At 40.2% G+C, this 18,619-nt stretch overlaps 1 protein-coding gene across 10 annotated transcripts in view; it reads left to right on the forward strand.

Annotated features, from left to right (window-relative positions):
- The first annotated feature begins 5,307 nt into the window (after positions 1 to 5,307).
- The window catches only part of CDH8 (cadherin 8), a 290,464-nt gene continuing 277,152 nt past the window's right edge, over positions 5,308 to 18,619 (forward strand). For 5 of the 10 annotated variants that reach the window (XM_039503455.1, XM_039503456.1, XM_039503464.1 and 2 more), the window contains exon 1: positions 5,308 to 5,433. The gene's annotated coding sequence lies outside the window, so the exon portion shown is untranslated. The remainder of the gene's footprint in view (positions 5,434 to 18,619) is intronic. The other 5 variants (XM_039503457.1, XM_039503460.1, XM_039503467.1 and 2 more) reach the window with 5 other exon arrangements.

Here is an 18,619-nt window from a genome sequence, read left to right on the forward strand (position 1 = left end):
GTCGTAAATAGGGAGCCAGAGAGGGACACTGAGCAGAGAACCTGGACAGCAACCACTGCTCCTCAAAGGTGTTTAGGGATCCAGAGGACGTGGACCAGAGGAACTCTGCCCAGATACGTGATCTGAGGGAATAGGGCCCACATCCTCCTCCTGGTACAGTGGATGGCCACCTTGGCCAGCGCCTGAAGGAGGTTGATGAGGAGGTCTTGGGACTTCATGGGACCACGGATAGGATGTGCATATATCACAAGATGTGGGGACAAGTGTGGCCATAACCTAAGGAGAAGGTTCTGGAGGAGCTGGAAAAAGGGCTGTCACCTGGCGCACTTGATGTAAATGTGTCCCAGGATATCCCTCTCTCTGCAGAAGGGGCAAGTGTAAGGGACGGAAGTGAATCATTCCAGGTACATGCCCATGCTCACAGCTCCCTGAAGGAGCTGCCAACTAATGTCGCTGGTTGGTTGTGGGACCAAGGTGGACTACAGACTGGCCCACTGGGGTTCCTTACCCTTGGCAGCTGGTAAGAGGTCCTGCCACTTGGTGTTGGGGCAGTATACAAGGGTGAGGAAATGAAAGGTGTGGAGCATGAGTGCGTACATTTACAGCAGCCCAATGGAATTACTCCCGACAGTGCATTGTGTGAAGAAATACTTCCTTTTCTTCTGGCAAACAGAGGCTAGGGACACCATTCCAGCCCATCCTGGCTAATAGCCATTGATGGACCTATCCTCCATGAATGTATCTAGTTCTTTTTTGAACCCTGTTATGGTCTTGGCCTTCACAAAATCCTCTGACAAGGAGTTCCACAGATTGACTGTGTGTTGTATGAAGAAATACTTCCTTTTATTTGTTTTAAACCTGATGCCTATTAATTTAATATGGTGACCCCTAGTTCTTGTGTTATGAGAAGTAGTAAAGTAGATAAGGAAATGTTGTTTCTCTACACAAGTCATGATTTTATAGACCTCAGTCATATGTCCCTTTCTCTTTTCCAAGCTGAAAAGTCCCAGTCTTATTAATCTCTCCTTATATGGAAGCCATTTCATACCCCTAATCATTTTTGTTGCCCTTTTCTGAACCTTTTCCAAGTCCAATATTTCTTTTTTGAGATGGGGTGACCACATCTGCACACAGTATTCAAGATGTGGGTGTACCATTGATTTATATAGAGGCAACATGATATTTCCTGTCCTATTATCTATCCCTTTCTTAATTATACCCAACATTCTGTTCACTTTTTTGACTGCTGCTGTACATTGAGTGGATGGTTTCAGAGAACTATCCACAATGACTCGAAGATCTCTTTCTTGAATGGTAACAGCTATTTTAGACCCCATCATTATATATATATATATATATATATATATATATATATATATATATATATATATATATATATATATATATATATATATATATATATAGTTGGGATTATGCTTTCCAATGTGCATTACTTTGCATTTATAAACATTAAATTTCATCAGTTTCTGGGTTGTTCACAAACTCTTCCTTTTGATTAATTCCTGTTCATTATTATTGGATGTTAATATAAATCACATGTTTTTATTTATGTTCCCTCACTGGAAGAATGAAAAGTGTGAAACAAAAACTAGTTAATAACAAGTAAGTAATTCACCTCCAGTGAGAAATTTTGGATGAATAATCTGTCATGGTTCAGGGTTAGCTGCACTTCTGACCCCTCTCAATCTTTCCAAGTGTGCTTGTTAAAGTGTTAGGCCTCTTTCCTTCACTTTCCCTGGGAGGGAATCCCACAGTTATCCTCCTACTTTTTAGAGTGAGCCACAGCGCCCTGGCTTACCTTGATTACTCAGTAGGCCCAATGGGGTTGGCTACTGGCAAGACATCCCTTTAGAAACTGTAACCAGTGGTGAATAGAGACTACGAAACAGCCTTTCCTAAACAAAATACTGTTCTGTCTTAACAGTAGGAACAAAGCATAACCAGAAAGAATGTTTTTAACCACAGTCAGAGGTCTATGCTCATATCTATCTGACCTAAAGTTTAGGTAGGCTAGCTTAACCCAGCTACCCCGCATTCAGGAACTGGAGTTCTCAGAACTCTTAGTCTCTCTCACCTGTTCTCCAGGAGCTGCCTTTTTACCAGTCCAAAAGTTTTTGTTTCAGCATCCTGCCAAGAGCCCCACCTCCATCTGGTATCCTAAACCAGTTAGATGAACTCAGCATAGACTGAAATGAAACTTCACAGCATTAAATAAACTTGCATTGTCTCTTTAAGTACCAGTAAATGGACCATCTGAAGCTTTTCTCCCCTTTCCTGATTTTCCATGATGATAACTCCTGCTAGAATTAACCCTTTGTAATCATATATTAAACGTAGTAACAATCAAACCTATGGACATAATAGCCATAAAATATATAGGCACTTCACATACATAACCATTCAATCAGGAGACTGTGAGCATTTGCAGTAATAAACCAGGAATTGTCCAGGTATCCATACTGGCCAGCAGTACAAACCCACAAATCATAGCAATCTAAGGCCCTAATCCAAAACGCATTGAAGTTAATGAAAATCTTTGTGTGGTGGCCTTTATTTTTGGGAAAGTATTCACAAATCTCTATATTCATTTATTAATCAATCAGCTCTGCTTTCTGAATTGTGACTGGTCCTTGGCCACTGCTGTGGCAGATAAGCGTAACAGAAGATTCTTCCTGTTGTGTCTGTTCTCTGTTGTAATTTCCAGATAAGGAGTTATTCCAATGCTATCTGTCTTCCAGCAAGGTAAGCCATTAACTTGTGAGAGACAATTTGGTTTTGTGCCTTGTTGAAAATGGTCCTGATTTCCCTAGCTTCATTCAAGCTGAAAACATTGTGTAAGGAATGATTTGTGTGTCTTTGAGAAACTAGCCTCTGTGGAACGTAGCAACATAATATTGTTGAAGCAATTTGTTCTTATTTGTTAAAACTTTAAACTAACAGGGGATTGTTTATAATATCTGGCAATTGTTATTATCATAGAATATCAGAGTTAGAAGGGACCTCAGGTAGTCCAATCCCCTGACAGATTTTTATCCCAGTTCTCTAAATGGCCCCCTCAAGGATTGAACTCCCAACCTTGGGTTTAGCAAGTCAATGCTCAAACCACTGAGTTATCCCTCCCCCCATAGTTACATTATGGTTGTAAATATTCTATGTCAAGCAGAATTTTGTTAATCTGTTTTTTAAAATGTTACCATAGACACTGAAACTGTATTGTGGCTTTACCAGTCATTGTTTTATTCCGCAGAAGGGCACCATATCAGCAATAATGGCTGAAGGCATTCTACTTGCAGATGACAAAAGTAGCCATAATGCCTCCTGGATTCTCAAATGGGATTCTAAGCAGGAGCAGAAACCGTTACAGACTTTCAATGTGTACGGCATCTGTTTCCTCTAGCATTAGCTCCAGACCTCAGACCAGTGCAGATTCCAGAAGTAAGATGGTGAGTGGGGGGTAATAGGCACCTATCCATGCATTCATTGTCGTGCGTCGTTTGGAGTGGCCAGTGCTGCTACCAGTTTTATGACTCCCTTGCATCTTGCTCTCAATGAGTGTTGAGTACTAGGAATGCCTGCTCAGGTGCATAATAGAAGAGGAGAAAGGGCTGCCAGTGTAGTCTTCTCTATGCATATCTACACATGGGCAGCCAGAGAATCACCTGGGATGGAGACCCGGGGTTGATAGCCTGGCCCCAGTGAAGTCAATGGCAAAACTATCCTTCAGTTCAATGAGGCTAGGATTTCACCCCAGAAAAGTAAATGTGCTAAGCTGGTGTTGATTAATTTCACTTGTTTGTTTCTTGCTTTTTGCTTCATTAAACAATAATGTAACACATTCTGGAGTGGGAGGTGAGTTACCACAAAGTGATAACTCCTCTCATACCGCAAGGAAAGTCAGAGGTGCTGTTCAAGTGTATAAACAAAGAGCTGCGAAAACTGGTCACAGTTTTCAAAAATGCTTCTGGAAGCAATATGCAGAATGCCTTTGATAGTCCATCCATGCTTTTCAAGCCAACCTGGGCATGGATAGAGGGACGGGACAGAGCGTTTAAATTTGAAATAGTCTCTGACTGTTAACCACAAGCAGTTCTCCAAGTTCTGCTTTATGTTTTTACCAGAGAATGTATCCAGATGGTATGTTTACCCTTTAAACATTGATTTCAGTATTGCAACCTAACAAATGGGTGTGCTAAATATTGCAGCAGTTTATTTGACTCCAGTGTAAGAGAGGTTGTTATTGATATCTGGTAACACAAAATATCAGGTATTAACTCTTCTTTTGCATCCGTCTGCCTAAATTCCACCTACACTTTCAGTTGGATATGTTACATTTAAAATAATATTACAAATAAAAAATCAATCATTGTGTATTGTTACTGTGAATTATTGCAGTAAGGTTCCAATTCAAATGAAGATGCATTTTAGTGGTGTATTGAGTAAAAATCATGCTTTAAAGTATATTTGAAAAGCTAATTATTAATTTTATAGGTAAGTATGAAGAACAGAAAATTTTCCATTTGAATTTGTTTCACTTTATGAAATTGTGTATTTCAATAGCATATAGGTCAGCATATGTCATGTACTTTTTTTTTTCTTCTCAGTATTTAGCAGCTTAGTATTTGTGTACTAATCAAAAACCAGAGATAGTGAAATTGCATGAATTCCCTTTATAGAATATGCTGTAAAGCTAGTGAAAGGTTCTTCAATTCCTTTCCAAAAGAATATCCATTCTGAAGATTTATCCACCAACAATAACTCATTTTTCTTATTTTGTTCACAGCAAGTAGAACACTGCTGGTTACTATCATTGCTATGTTCAACATAATTAGCAGCAATGGAACTCAAACCACAAGCTCTCTAAAGAAGCAGCAGAAGTTATATAATATGTTATCTCTCATGTGAGTGTCATATCTGACTTTTTTTTCCCCCAGGTTGGAAGGACACTAGGCACCCCAAACAGTTTTAGTGCTATAAAAGGGATTTTCAGACAGTTTAGATGCAAAATCGCTTGCATTTGTGCTTAATTTCTACTTTAGATCACTGTTTAACATGCAGATGTTAACTACTTTTATGCATACAATTACCTGGTATTAACATGTTATGGTAAGTGCATATGCAAGTTATATATGTAAAACCCATACATCTTGCATATGCAATTGCATAACCTGTGTGTAAGAAAATATTGCCTCACAAACAATAATGCATAATCTATGTTTGAATTAATCTGTTACCTTAGAAGCTAATTTAAGGCCAGATTCTCAGATGGTGTAAGTTACTAGAGCTCCATGTAATTAGTAAAGCTATGCCAATTTGCACCAGCTGTGGTTTAGTTGCTTTGTGGGAGCCCAAACTGGTACTGGAGGAACCTACAGTCACACTGGGTATTTCTCTAATTCAAGCATCTTCCAAACTGTGAGTATCACTGTGATTATTTTAAAGTCCTCTACTGAAAGTAGTACTGCTGGAAGGATATTTTAGAGATAGCAGGAGAATGTCATTATATCCAGAAGCAACAGCTTTTTCAGTGAGGGGAAAGCTGGCAGTCCTTTATTGTTAAAACTCTAGTGGGTAATCTAGATATGTGGTGATGGGGGTGAATTTTTGAAGTTGGGGGCCAGTCATGTGGGAAAAATGCAGATAATCCTTAATTAATTTGTATCAATGCCATTTATTAATTTTCTAGTATGGTACATACTGATACAGATGCAGTAAACTATGAATGGGATCTGTGTTATAAATGGCAGTAAATGATTTTTATAAGTTCCTAATTTTCTTTCTGTAGAAAAAAACAGAATGCTAAAGAGAACTGTTTAGTCATTGAGCTTTAAGTGATTTCCTCTTGATATTTTTTCTTTATATTTTTAATGAAAAATTATATTTGTTTTAGATGGCCAATGGAAACAGTAAACAAAATTTCAGAAATAAATAGCTCAAGTTTTGGTAAAATTCTATTAGATAGCTTATCACCCAGAGTGGTAGAGCCTCCTGGAGAATGTTATGATTTATGTTTCTACTCAGTGTTTGTGTTTAGAACCAAACTGACTTTTCTAGTAATTTGTTGAGACTAAAATGATGTCCATTTGAATGTTTAATTAGCTCCCCTTAATTCTGTCTAATAATGCTGTTCTACACAAAACATTTGCCTGGCTTCTTCCCCCTGCCCCCCACCCTGCAATGTTTCTCATCAGTGTCCTTAATTGCCTAATGACATCACTAGTTCTTGCTGTTGTAGACTTTCACACTTTCCTGTATGCAGCATGGCTCATAAAGCCTAATGAGAATAAGTTCATTAAATTAATCCCAATAATTAACAAACTTGCTGCCTGCTTCTCAGATGTCTAATTTGTGACACAATCTTGGCAACCAGTTTTAACTGTGGAAGTAGGGATTGCATCCAAAAAGCCTCTTTAAGAGAAGAGGAAGATTCATCTTCATTAGAATTTCGTCAAATTCATAATTCATTGCCGATATCTATTAACAGACACTTCTGCAGTAAAAAAGTTGACCAAAGAGGACAGAGTTCATGAAAGCAATTTTTCTTTCCACATAACTGTCTCTAAAACATATCTGGGGTTCAGAAAGCCTGCAGAGGTTTGAGCTCAACTCCTTTTTAAGCCTGCGGGCGTGATGTATACACTTCATTGAGGAGCACATATATGGACTTGGGCCCAATTTCTGTTCAAGGAGGAATTGTCAGTTTTTCTAAATGCACTAGACATTCTGAAAATCCAGTCATAAAAGTTGAATTGGTCTTGTGTTATGGTCCTAGGAGTGCTGACACTTAATAACTGATGTCAATCTAGAAAAGAAGTTGGAAGATTTCTGAAAAGAAAGGATAAGAGGAGAATTGTAATACTAGCGCTCCCTGCTTTCCAGCGGTTAGCTCTATTGGACAAGATTCTAAACTTGCATGCATTATTTTTCTACCAGTATGATTCCATTGACTTCAATGGAATTATTATTAATATCAGTGTAACTGAGTGCAGAATCAGGGCCCTTTTTCAAATTGCTGAGGAAAAACTATCCCTCCAACTGTACTTAGGAAGAATTGATCACCTTTTTCAAAACAAAACAAAAACCTTACTCCCTCTCCCTTCCCCGCATCCCCAAGAGTGCAATTCAAAAATTAAGCTCAAGTTCCTGAAATGGTCCAATGTTTCCACTCTGTTTTTAATTGGAACTTAGAGACTCATAGACTTTAAGGTCAGAAGGGACCATTATGATCATCTAGTCTGACCTCCTGCACAATGCAGGCTACAGAATCTCACCCACTCACTCCTGTATCAAACCCCTAACCTATGTCTGAGCTATTGAAGTCCTCAAATTGTGGTTTAAAGACTTCAAGGTGCAGAGAATTCTCCAGCAGTGACCTGTGCCCCATGCTGCAGAGGAAGGCGAAAACCCCTGTAACCAAGAAGGGTCATCCTGCCATGAGAGAGTCTGTTATGGTATTTCTCCTCTGTCTAGGATGTGTCAAAACTCAGAAATGCCTGTTCTTATAAAATTGCCAACCCAGTTTTGCAGATTTGGGAAATTCTGATAGGCATTGGTTAAGCATCCAAACTTCACACTGCTTATCTGAACTCAATCCAAATTCAAAACCTTTACAATTATTCCTATCACTGTTACTAAGGTCAACAGCAGAGAGCATGGCTGATACTCTATTATTATTATTTATTAATAAGCTCCCCTACTAATTATAATGTATGTGCTTATTTAACCCACACACCTCCTGGGTGAGGTGCTCTGTCCCCCTTTAGTGGCACCAAGACCACTTAGAGATTGAGTCTGCTACAGCCTTAGCTAAGCACCATGAGTCTTTTAGCTCATCCAGCGGAGGCTCATGCAGTTAGATCCGGAGGTCCCAGATTCAGTCCTGCCTCCTGTTACACTTAGGTTGCAGTAGCACTTGGAGGTTACAATTAGAACTGGGGCTCCATTTTGCCAGGTATTGTACAAACATTTGAAAACAATCTGTATCCTGAAGAGCAGGATAAAATCAAATATTTATCTACATGAAAAATGACGCTTTTTAAAGAACTACTACTAGATGAAGTGCCAAGTAAACTCATTGGTCCCTCAAGTCAATTAACGATGACTGACTTTGTAGGCATGTTGATAGAGCTGGATCTCATAGATGAGTTCAGAAAGGTGTTCTATGCAGTAGGGACAGCATGGTAGAAGACACAGAGCTGCTGGTATGAGAAGCTGACCAAGGCAGAAAGTGATAAAATAGGAGATTGGAGTAAGCAAGTGGGGGGGGGGGCAGAGTTGTAAAGGGCCTTTGAGATGATAATAACAAACTTGAACTTGATATGGTGACATAGGTAGTTCTTTGGGGGATTCAAACAGTACCTGGTGATGCAATGAGAATAGCTTGTATGGGCAAGTGGACCTTATAAATCTGTATATTGTAAGCTGATCCCTTAAGTAACTTTTCTCTGTTAAGATATAGATTTCAGAAGAAAAGCTGTTTGATAGCCCAGTTCCAAACTAGGAAGTTTATCCTTTTTGCAAACAAAGCAATTACAATAAAGTGTCTTTTTTCCAAAATGTCAGAGGTGAAAGTTGTGGTGATTACTTTTATCATAAGTCAGAATTCATTTTTATTTTGCTGATGGATGAGTGTTTGACTGGCTTTGAGGTACTCACAGTTTTTCTATTTTGTATGGATTTCACATAAAAATTTCCATAAACTGGTAACATCTTTTAAAGATGTTTGGTCCAGTAAATACCATGTAGCTTCCTCAAAAGTGGCCTTGTATCTAGATTTTTGAAACTTTTTGGGGATCCCAGATCAGCCGTCTGTGCTATGCAAAATATATACATTGCTGACTTAAGTGGGGCTTTTCCAAGATGATGCTTGCTAATGCTGACTTATTTCAAACTTGATTGGACTGAGTTTAGTAGCTCAGAGGTCGGCCTTGTACCTGCTTTGTCCAAAGACCTTCAAGAAGACTAGCTCTTAGTCTCTCAATACTCCTATGAAGTTGGGCAGTGCTATTATTCCCATTTTACAGATGGGAACTTAGGCACAGAGAGGTTAAGGGACCTGCCAAGGTCACACAGGAAGTGTGGTAAAGCAGGGAAATAAATCCTGATTTCCCAAGTCCCAACTTAGTATCATAGCCACTGCACTCTCCTTCCTCTTTTTAAAAAATGGAAGTGAATGAAACAGGGTAATCGAATGCACCTGGCAAAAATGAAATAGTAGTTTGAAAAATATTTGACAATTGTTTCCACTGTTCATGCTATAGCAGTGCACATTGCACATGAATGGTCACAAAGATCAGTGCTATTGTACACTGACATTATGTCTGCAGCACTAGCTATGTCATTTTTCCAACTTTGAGACTGTATCAGCAACATAAGTTCAAAAATCATCAGATCAAAGACACACTAGTCCATCTTACAGATGGTCAGTTTCTGAAATGGGAAAAAAAAATGAGGGAAGAAATTGCTGCTATGTGAGTGCAGTGGATAAGAACAAAAAGCTATTGATGAGAGACACAAGCAGTAGTTAATCAGGTAGAGCTCTGAACAAAAGGTATGGCTCTTAACATCCTTGAACTATGTTCAAGGATGTTTTGAAATATGGATTAAAAAAAAAAAGTCTATGAGTTTCTTGAGCTTGTTCCGGATCTGTGGAAACCATAAAACTGAGGGTAATTGGAGGGAGGACTCAGTGGACAAGAGGACAAAGTACTTGTAGAAGAGACTAGCCAAGCCTTCTTTAATTAATAGAAGATTTACTTCCAACTTGGATGGTAATTGCATTATAAATACGCATGGGTAAACAGGTTAGATTAAAACATTGGCTGCCAAAAACTTCAGCCCAAACAGAACTTTTTTTAAGCTTTGAAAAAGTTCAGGGAATTTGTTTTGCTAGGTTTATTATTGCTCAGGTCTGTATTTCAGGAGAGACTGGAACTTGAAGTACCAGAATTAAACTTCTGAATCTTCTGAGGGTAGCCCATGACACCTAATAATCAAAAGATATTATAAACTATCTGCATTTCTTATAAAAGTCAAATGAGAAAACATCCTACAAGACAATGGCAATGACAATGTTTCTGGAAATATATTGTTTACAACCCTGCTTGAGCAAGTTTGAGCCTAACTACCGAGAAAAGGAATAAAAAGAGATGGTGGTACTTCTAGGAAGTTGCTAGCATGTGGATCAGTACATTTGGATTTGGACATCTATTTTACTTCTAGAAGATGCTGTTTCCATGAATCCCTAATATAGCAGGTATATAAGTAGGGTATTTTGGATGCATCCAGAGTTAAATAGTGGAAGTGGATATTTGAATATCACAGAAGCTTGAAATAGAAGAGGCAAATTTCATCATCCAGTGTAGCTCCCTATTGCATTTTCTACTGTTTTGTCCAGTCTAGGAAAGAAAATCTGGCAATAAAGAAGTTAAACAATTAAGTAAAATGTTACTGGTATCCCGTGACAAGATTCAAGTACTGCAGAGTGACAGAGACCAGATGATGTGTCAAAGCCAGCGGATCATAGTGGGTATAGGAGGGGTTCGGGGGAAGCTAAAATAGGGAAAGAGTGGTGACCAATAATAGTGAAGTGGTGGTAGAAGGCAGCATTATGCCTGTGTGAGCCCTTCTGTGGCTAATTTGCTGTCTCCTTCCCCTCCCCCCATGCTTAGGGAACACAAGGAGCCACATAAGGGCTGTACTATGTAGTTAGCTGCTCCCTTCTCCATAACATTTCTGTGAATCTTTCCCCCCTGCTTCTCTTATGTACCCTTGCTGAGACAGCTGTTACTTAGACCTATATAAACAAGCTTTGTAATAGTACGTGGATTAAAGGCTGTATAATGCTACATGCAAAGGAGCACAGCCAACTTTTCCATCTGCTTACGTTGTCCACTATTATATAATTTTAGTCAAGGGCCAGATTCTGCTATCCTTTCTCCCTTTGAATAGTACCCCACTCTGCAAATGGTATCCCACTCCTCCCTCCTTCCCTCACGGCTGGGGCTGGAGCTGGGATCAGGTGGCCCCGATCCGGGATTGGGGCCGGAGCCCCTCCTGCCCTCTGTGGGCAGGGCCTGGGCCAGGGCTAAGCTGAAGTCACTGCTCTGTGCTCCCACCCCGCGGCTTCAGCTGGGGCTGTCTGCCTCCTGCTCTCCTCCCATGGCTGCAGCAGGGTCTGGAGCCAGGGCCGCGTACCCCTCTGGTGGAGAGGCTGGGGCTGTCAGTAACCCCGATGGGGATCCAGCTGTTATTCCTTTCCCTCTCTGCCCCCCACCCCTGTTTTTTTAAAAGTAAGTCTCAGGTCATAGCTCACGTGACTTTTACTAAAAATAACTGTGATAAAATCTTAACCTTATTTGTGGATAATTCAAGATCTGCAGTGCAGCTTGTGGATCCCTTGCTTATGCTTAGTATTGTTGCCCTCTCCAAATTCCACGCAGCATAGTAATATGGATCCTTCTGGTCAGGGATTTTTATTACCTTCCCTCAGAGTCAGGAGCGGCTCTAGCAATTTCACCGCCCCAAGCAGGGCGGCACGCTGTGGGGGGCGCGCTGGCGGTCGTCGGTCCCGCGGCTCCAGTGGACCTCCTGCAGACGTCCCTGCGGAGGGTCCGCTGGTCCCGCGGCTCCGGTGGAGCATCCGCAGGCACGCCTGCGGGAGGTCCACCGGAGCCGCCTGCCGCCCTCCCGGCGACAGGCAGAGGGCCCCGCCCCCGCAGCTTGCCGCCCCAAGCACGCGCTTGGCGTGCTGGGGTCTGGAGCCAGCCCTGCTCAGAGTTCAAACTGTGATGGGATGAGGGTTTGTGCACATTGCTTCTTCAAGGATGTGGGGGAAGCAATCAAAAAAGTCTTTGGTGCACTGACATTCTACAATTGTCGTCTGCCCTTCTATTGTTGTGCAGGAGATGACACTTCTTGTGGTAAATTAGTATTTCACACTTGGTAAAGCGTCTCTTCTGATTGGGGGAGATTTCTAGTTTCATAGCAAATACTTTTATAGTTACAAAGAAAACACTTAAACATTAGCTTATAACATGGGATACAGATGTTATAAGTGAGATTAATGCATGCAGCAACCCAAAAGCATTTCATAAATTCCAAACATCTCTCTAACTCTAATCTCTATTTTAACAACACTAACTCGCGGGTGAGCCAGATTGGTTTCCAGCTCTGCATTTGTCAGTGTTCACTGAGGCCTAGGCGCCTTGGCATGAGCTGGCACCTAGTCTGTCAGCATCACAATTGCAATTTAAGGGGCTTCTAGAATGCTACATGTGTGGCAGAGAGGTATATTTAAGATAAAAATAAATTAGATTTTGACAGGCTAAAGCTTAAGAATGCATAACAGTTTTGCATTTAAAAGTATTAAGTTTATTTTAGTAATTCCATCTGCTTTGAAAGCTAAAATCTTTTTCCTTGGTATCACAGTGAATTCATTATATTACTAAAACCAGACAGCTAATGTCAATACAATATGTGCATAAAGGTTTACTAGAATTATTTATTAGCAGTATTACCATAGTGCCTAGGAGCTGCTAGCAAGAACCAGGACCCCATTGTGCTAGGTGCTGAAAATAAAAAAGGCAGTGTCCCAAACAGCTTACAATCTAAATATGAAACAAGAGAGAGAGATAAGCACGCAGGGGGAATTCAAGGAAACTATAAGACAATACTGGTCAGCATGACAGGCTGTGGTCTCAGAATACCGGCAGCCTAACCACTGTCAAGTTTTTGTAAGCAGAGAGTTTGAAGGAGGATAATGGGGTGCTCCTCCCAAGTGGGAGGAGCCACATGGGAGAAAGCAAGGAAGTGCTTCTTTGAAAATTTAACAAGTAGGTACTGGAGGCTGGCATTATGAGCTGATGGAAGGCAGAAGTAATTCTGGTAATGAACGAGAGTTGATAGGTAGGGTGGTGTTAGGCCATGAAGGGCCTTGAAAATGAAACCTAGCTACTTGTGTTTGATGCAGTAGAAAGTGGGGGAACCAGTTGAGGGTTTCAAAGAGAGGGATGATATGATCAAAGCAATGGGCTAGGAAAATGGAGATTAAGTTCTTTCCTTTTGACGTCCAGTAAAGACTAATAAGACAGTATTACATTATAAAGTGCCACTGTTCTTTCAATAAATTGGCCAGCAAAATCAAAGTATGTTCCCCCCACTGACTCTTTTCCAATACTAATAGTTAAAATCACTTAGCTATTCAGACCTTCCAAATGATCTATAGGTATACTAAATATACAGGAGAACTACAGTATAAATTGTTCAGTAGGGATTTCTTTGTGCTGAACAAATTATTAAAATGGAATATTTTTCTCTTGTCATATGCTGCAGTTCTGTAGTCAAAGGAACAGCATATTTCATATTTTAAAGAGAAAAACACTATTGATTTAAAATTACAGATATACTTTATCCTTCATCTGAAATAAACATACATGTAATATGCCTCAAATAACGCTGTCATAAATCTGTACTGTTGCTACATTTTCTAGAAACTGCAGAACAGTGCTAAGCATAGCTCTATGGCTGTGAGTTGTTTTATGAATGTTACCCAAAGATATACTCTAGTGAAGATCAGTCATTAACAACGTTGGTGAAACGGATCTGAAAACTGATTTAATTCACAATCCATTATGTCATATTCTGCAACTAAATTATCACACACACACACTAAAAAGTGTGTTTTCTTGATAGGATGGCAAGTACCCCAGTTTCTCATTACTAGAGTCATAGTAATAAGAACATAAGAAAGGCCGTACCGGGTCAGACCAAAGGTCCATCTAGCCCAGTATCTGTCTACTGACAGTGGCCAATGCCAGGTGCCCCTGAGGGAGTGAACCTAACAGGCAATGATCAAGTGATCTCTCTCCTGCCATCCATCTCCATCCTCTGACGAACAGAGGCTAGGGACACCATTCTTACCCATCCTGGCTAATAGCCATTTATGGACTTAGCCACCATGAATTTATCCAGTCCCCTTTTAAACATTGTTATAGTCCTAGCCTTCACAACCTCCTCAGGTAAGGAGTTCCACAAGTTGACTGTGCGCTGCGTGAAGAAGAACTTCCTTTTATTTGTTTTAAACCTGCTGCCTATTAATTTCATTTGGTGACCCCTAGTTCTTGTATTATGGGAATAAGTAAATAACTTTTCCTTATCCACTTTCTCAACATCACTCATGATTTTATATACCTCTATCATGTCCCCCCTTAGTCTTCTCTTTTCCAAACTGAAGAGTCCTAGCCTCTTTAATCTTTCCTCATATGGGACCCTCTCTAAACCCCTAATCATTTTAGTTGCCCTTTTCTGAACCTTTTCTAGTGCTAGAATATCTTTTTTGAGGTGAGGAGACCACATCTGTACACAGTATTGGAGATGTGGGCGTCCCATGGATTTATATAAGGGCAATAATATATTCTCAGTCTTATTCTCTATCCCCTTTTTAATGATTCCTAACATCCTGTTTGCTTTTTTGACCGCCTCTGCACACTGCGTGGACATCTTCAGAGAACTATCCACGATAACTCCAAGATCTTTTTCCTGACTCGTTGTAGCTAAATTAGCCCCCATCATGTAGTATGTATAGTTGGGGTTATTTTTTCCAATGTGCATTACTTTACATTTATCCACATTAAATTTCATTTGCTATTTTGTTGCCCAATCACTTAGTTTTGTGAGATCTTTTTGAAGTTCTTCACAATCTGCTTTGGTCTTAACTATCTTGAGTAGTTTAGTATCATCTGCAAACTTTGCCACCTCACTGTTTACCCCTTTCTCCAGATCATTTATGAATAAATTGAATAGGATTGGTCCTAGGACTGACACTTGCGGAACGCCACTAGTTACCCCTCTCCATTCTGAGAATTTACCATTAATTCCTACCCTTTGTTCCCTGTCCTTTAACCAGTTCTCAGTCCATGAAAGGACCTTTCCTTTTATCCCATGACAGCTTAATTTACGTAAGAACCTTTGGTGAGGGACCTTGTCAAAGGCTTTCTGGAAATCTAAGTACACTATGTCCACCGGATCCCCCTTGTCCACATGTTTGTTGACCCCTTCAAAGAACTCTAATAGATTAGTAAGACACGATTTCCCTTTACAGAAACCATGTTGACTATTGCTCAAGAGTTTGTTTTTCTATGTGTCTGACAATTTTATTCTTTACTATTGTTTCAACTAATTTGCCCGGTACCGACGTTAGACTTACCGGTCTGTAATTGCCGGGATCACCCCTAGAGCCCTTTTTAAATATTGGCGTTACATTAGCTAATTTCCAGTCATTGGGTACCGAAGCCGATTTAAAGGACAGGTTACAAACCTTAGTTAATAGTTCCGCAACTTGACATTTGAGTTCTTTCAGAACTCTTGGTGCCCATAGGTACCCTCACAAATAATTACAGGCATGTGGTACAATTTGCACAAGTGTCTAAGGCCCAGATTCTCAAAGGTGCGTAACTCCCATTGAGGATCTGGGTCTAAATCCCTTTTTCAAAACTTAGGAGTCTAAGTCCCATTGATTTTTAGTTTTCATAGAATCATAGAATATCAGGGTTGGAAGGGACCTCAGGAGGTCATCTAGTCCAACCTTCTGCTCAAAGCAGGACCGATTCCCAACTAAATCATCTAAATACATAAATCACTGTTGAAAAGGGGATTTAGGAGCTTTTGAAAAATTTACTGAGCATCTTTCATCACGTGTGTGGTGGGTACTGGTAAATTGGCATCATTTGCTAATGATACCAGCATGGCTGGAAAGAGTGGCTACAAGTTTGGAGGACAATCTGCATTGCCTAGAATATTTTGCTATATTAGGATGGAGTTATGAAATAGTCACCTTTGTACCCTGATATAGATAAGGTCAGCAAAATCTGTTATGAGACTCCTTTTCCAGTACTGGGCAAGTCTGCTGTTTGAGACAGCATTGGTTTTGGAAATAGTTTTCCTTTGTGTTGAGCCCTTGTGCCTTTTGAATATTTCACTTCTGACCAGACTTCTTACTTCCCATGAAGTGCCCTGACACCCTCTACAGCAGCCAAAATCCTCCCACCCCAACCTTCTGCCAAACCATGATGCCTTCCTTGAGCTACGTGGGTTTTAGAAGTCTATTTGGAGACCTACATGGCTTTGACACAGGATGCTACTGCAAGACTATGGGTTTGTCTTGTACTCTGGAGTCCTACAGTAGATACCAAACCAGAAAAATATTGTTCACAGCAATTCACTGTCTTCCCTGATTCCTTAAAGGAAGGAAGCAAACCTTTTAAATACAGCTAAAACATCTATCACCCTTCATATAGGCTTTATTATCTCCAGTGGACACTCTCTAGTGTTTGAAAATGCATTAATATTAGTTAAATATTAATTCATGACTCACAGGACTTGTCTACACGGCAATCTAATGTGATCTAGATTCGCACCCTGACTTACTGCACACTAACTTGTCTTGTAGACAAGTTCTTAGCAATTGTGCACACAAAAAAACCCATGGTTGACAGTCCAAGTAGGTGGACCTTAAGACCATTTTGTGTTTTTGCCAATAGCATGGGACATATGTTGAGCAGAGTCTTTGAATTACTCTCATGTTTTTGCATTTCTCAACAAAAACAGATGGAAAACAAAGAACAAATGGATGTGAAGAGAAACTGACAAGAGCCTAGATTTCTCCTAATTTGAGATATGATGTTCGGGGTTTTTTTATGCTGCTTTACAGTTGAAAGATGATCTGTGTTCTTAATCTTTCATCCCTTTTGAATGTTAGAACACAATCACCATTTCAAGCAGTCATAAGTGGGCTGTTTAAAAATAGACAAACCTTTCATCTCATACCTGGAAAAAGAGAACAGTACAATACAAGCTAGTCAATTTGCAAGAGTTGCAAATGGATCCACCTGCCAAAACAAATTTGATCACAAAATGAAGGCAATCCAGGGAGACAACAAAAACATAAGAAAGGAAAAAGTGAGAAACTGTCAAGTAAGCCAGTCTTGTTTGTTTGTTTTTTAAGTTTCTGATCTGGTGATGCTAGGAAGTCCCATTCCTAATCCCATTCCCATTGACTTCAATGGAAGTTTTCCCATTGAGTTTCATGGGCATTGGGCCCATGATGAAGGGGAAAAACCCTCATAGAAGTGCTGTTTTCTATCTTCACTCTTAGTAAATATTGGCAGCTTCTATATTTCTTGTGGGTTGCCCATTCAAGAAATGGTTGGGAGTTTACACGCTTTTCCAAACCCGCCTAAGGGGCCTAGTTCAGAAGGGCTTGGGATCTCTTGAATACCTTGCTGCAGCTCTGGATATGGGACTAAGAATAATTTCCCTTGTGACTGTCTTGAAATGGCAATGCCCATTTGATATACTGACTTTTGCCTTACTACCTTAATATGGTGACATTTATTTTTTTTCCCTCTGTCCTTCATGTCGTCCCTCTGGTGCTTGTGTATATTCCCCTCCCGCTTTCAAACAAAATACCAACTACCAAAATGTACTTAGAAGCTGTTGTATCCCCTACTCTCTTTTTAAAGAAAATATATATACTGGTCTTAATATGTGACATATTAAGATATGCAAATAAATTATTTAATGCCAGTGTTATATCATAAGCAAGGCCAAACTAAATGAAGCAAAAAAGGTAGGCATCATGAACAGGTATTGAGTTAATGTCTGGTTTTTTGACTCTTCCAGTGTTTACTTCCAGAAAGAGAAATGCTTCACTGCAGTATTTAATGTCCTTTCCCTGGGACTGAACTGTTTATGGGAAAACATGGAGTAATTCTTGTGTTTTTCTCATTGCAAGCAAATTTATGGATGATAAATAATGATTCCCTGAATTCACTATATCACTGTGTCATATCTTCTGTAAAAAGCTTAATCAAGTTAGCCCTTTTTTTTAGGTGCATTTGGGAAATTACAAGTTTTATAGCATCAACAACTAGTATGAAAAAGTGCTTATGTGGGTTTTTTTTGTAGAACATCATTCCAAAGTTAGCTTTCCTATACTTTAAAACGTTGGTAGTTTGGTGTTTATCACTGATAGGTTTTTATCTTAAAACATGCTCCAGAAGGTAGTAGCTATAACAATCTCTTTATTAAGGAGTTTTTAAAAAATATGTACTATATACATTATGTCCCATCACTCTAGGCCAGTGTTTCTCAAACTTGGGACGCCGCTCGTGTAGGGAAAACCCCGCCGGGCCGGGCCAGTTTGTTTACCTGCCACGTCTGCAGGTCCGGCCGATCACCAGTGGCCGTGGTTTGCTGCTCCAGGCCAATGGGGGCTGCAGGAAGCGGCACGGGCCGAGGGACATACTGCTCTGGGTCTCCTGGGGTGTACTACGCTTCTAGAGTCTCAGCAGGCTGCAGCACGGGTTCCTCCCTTGTAGGGTTGCCAGTTTTGGTTGGATGTATTCCTGGGGGTTTTATCACATGATATAATCTTTCATCAAAGATTAATTTTTAATTCCTGAACAATTCTGGATGGTTGGCAACCCTACTCCCTTGGTCTCTCTGGCACATTTCTTGGGCACTGACTCTGTTTTCCCTTCTTCCAAATGGGGCTCCTCAGCCCACCTGTCCTAGGCCCTAAGAACAATGCTGACCCTGAGAT

Source organism: Mauremys reevesii, linkage group 16 (genome assembly GCF_016161935.1).
Source record: "Mauremys reevesii isolate NIE-2019 linkage group 16, ASM1616193v1, whole genome shotgun sequence".
Lineage (NCBI taxonomy): Eukaryota > Metazoa > Chordata > Testudines > Geoemydidae > Mauremys > Mauremys reevesii.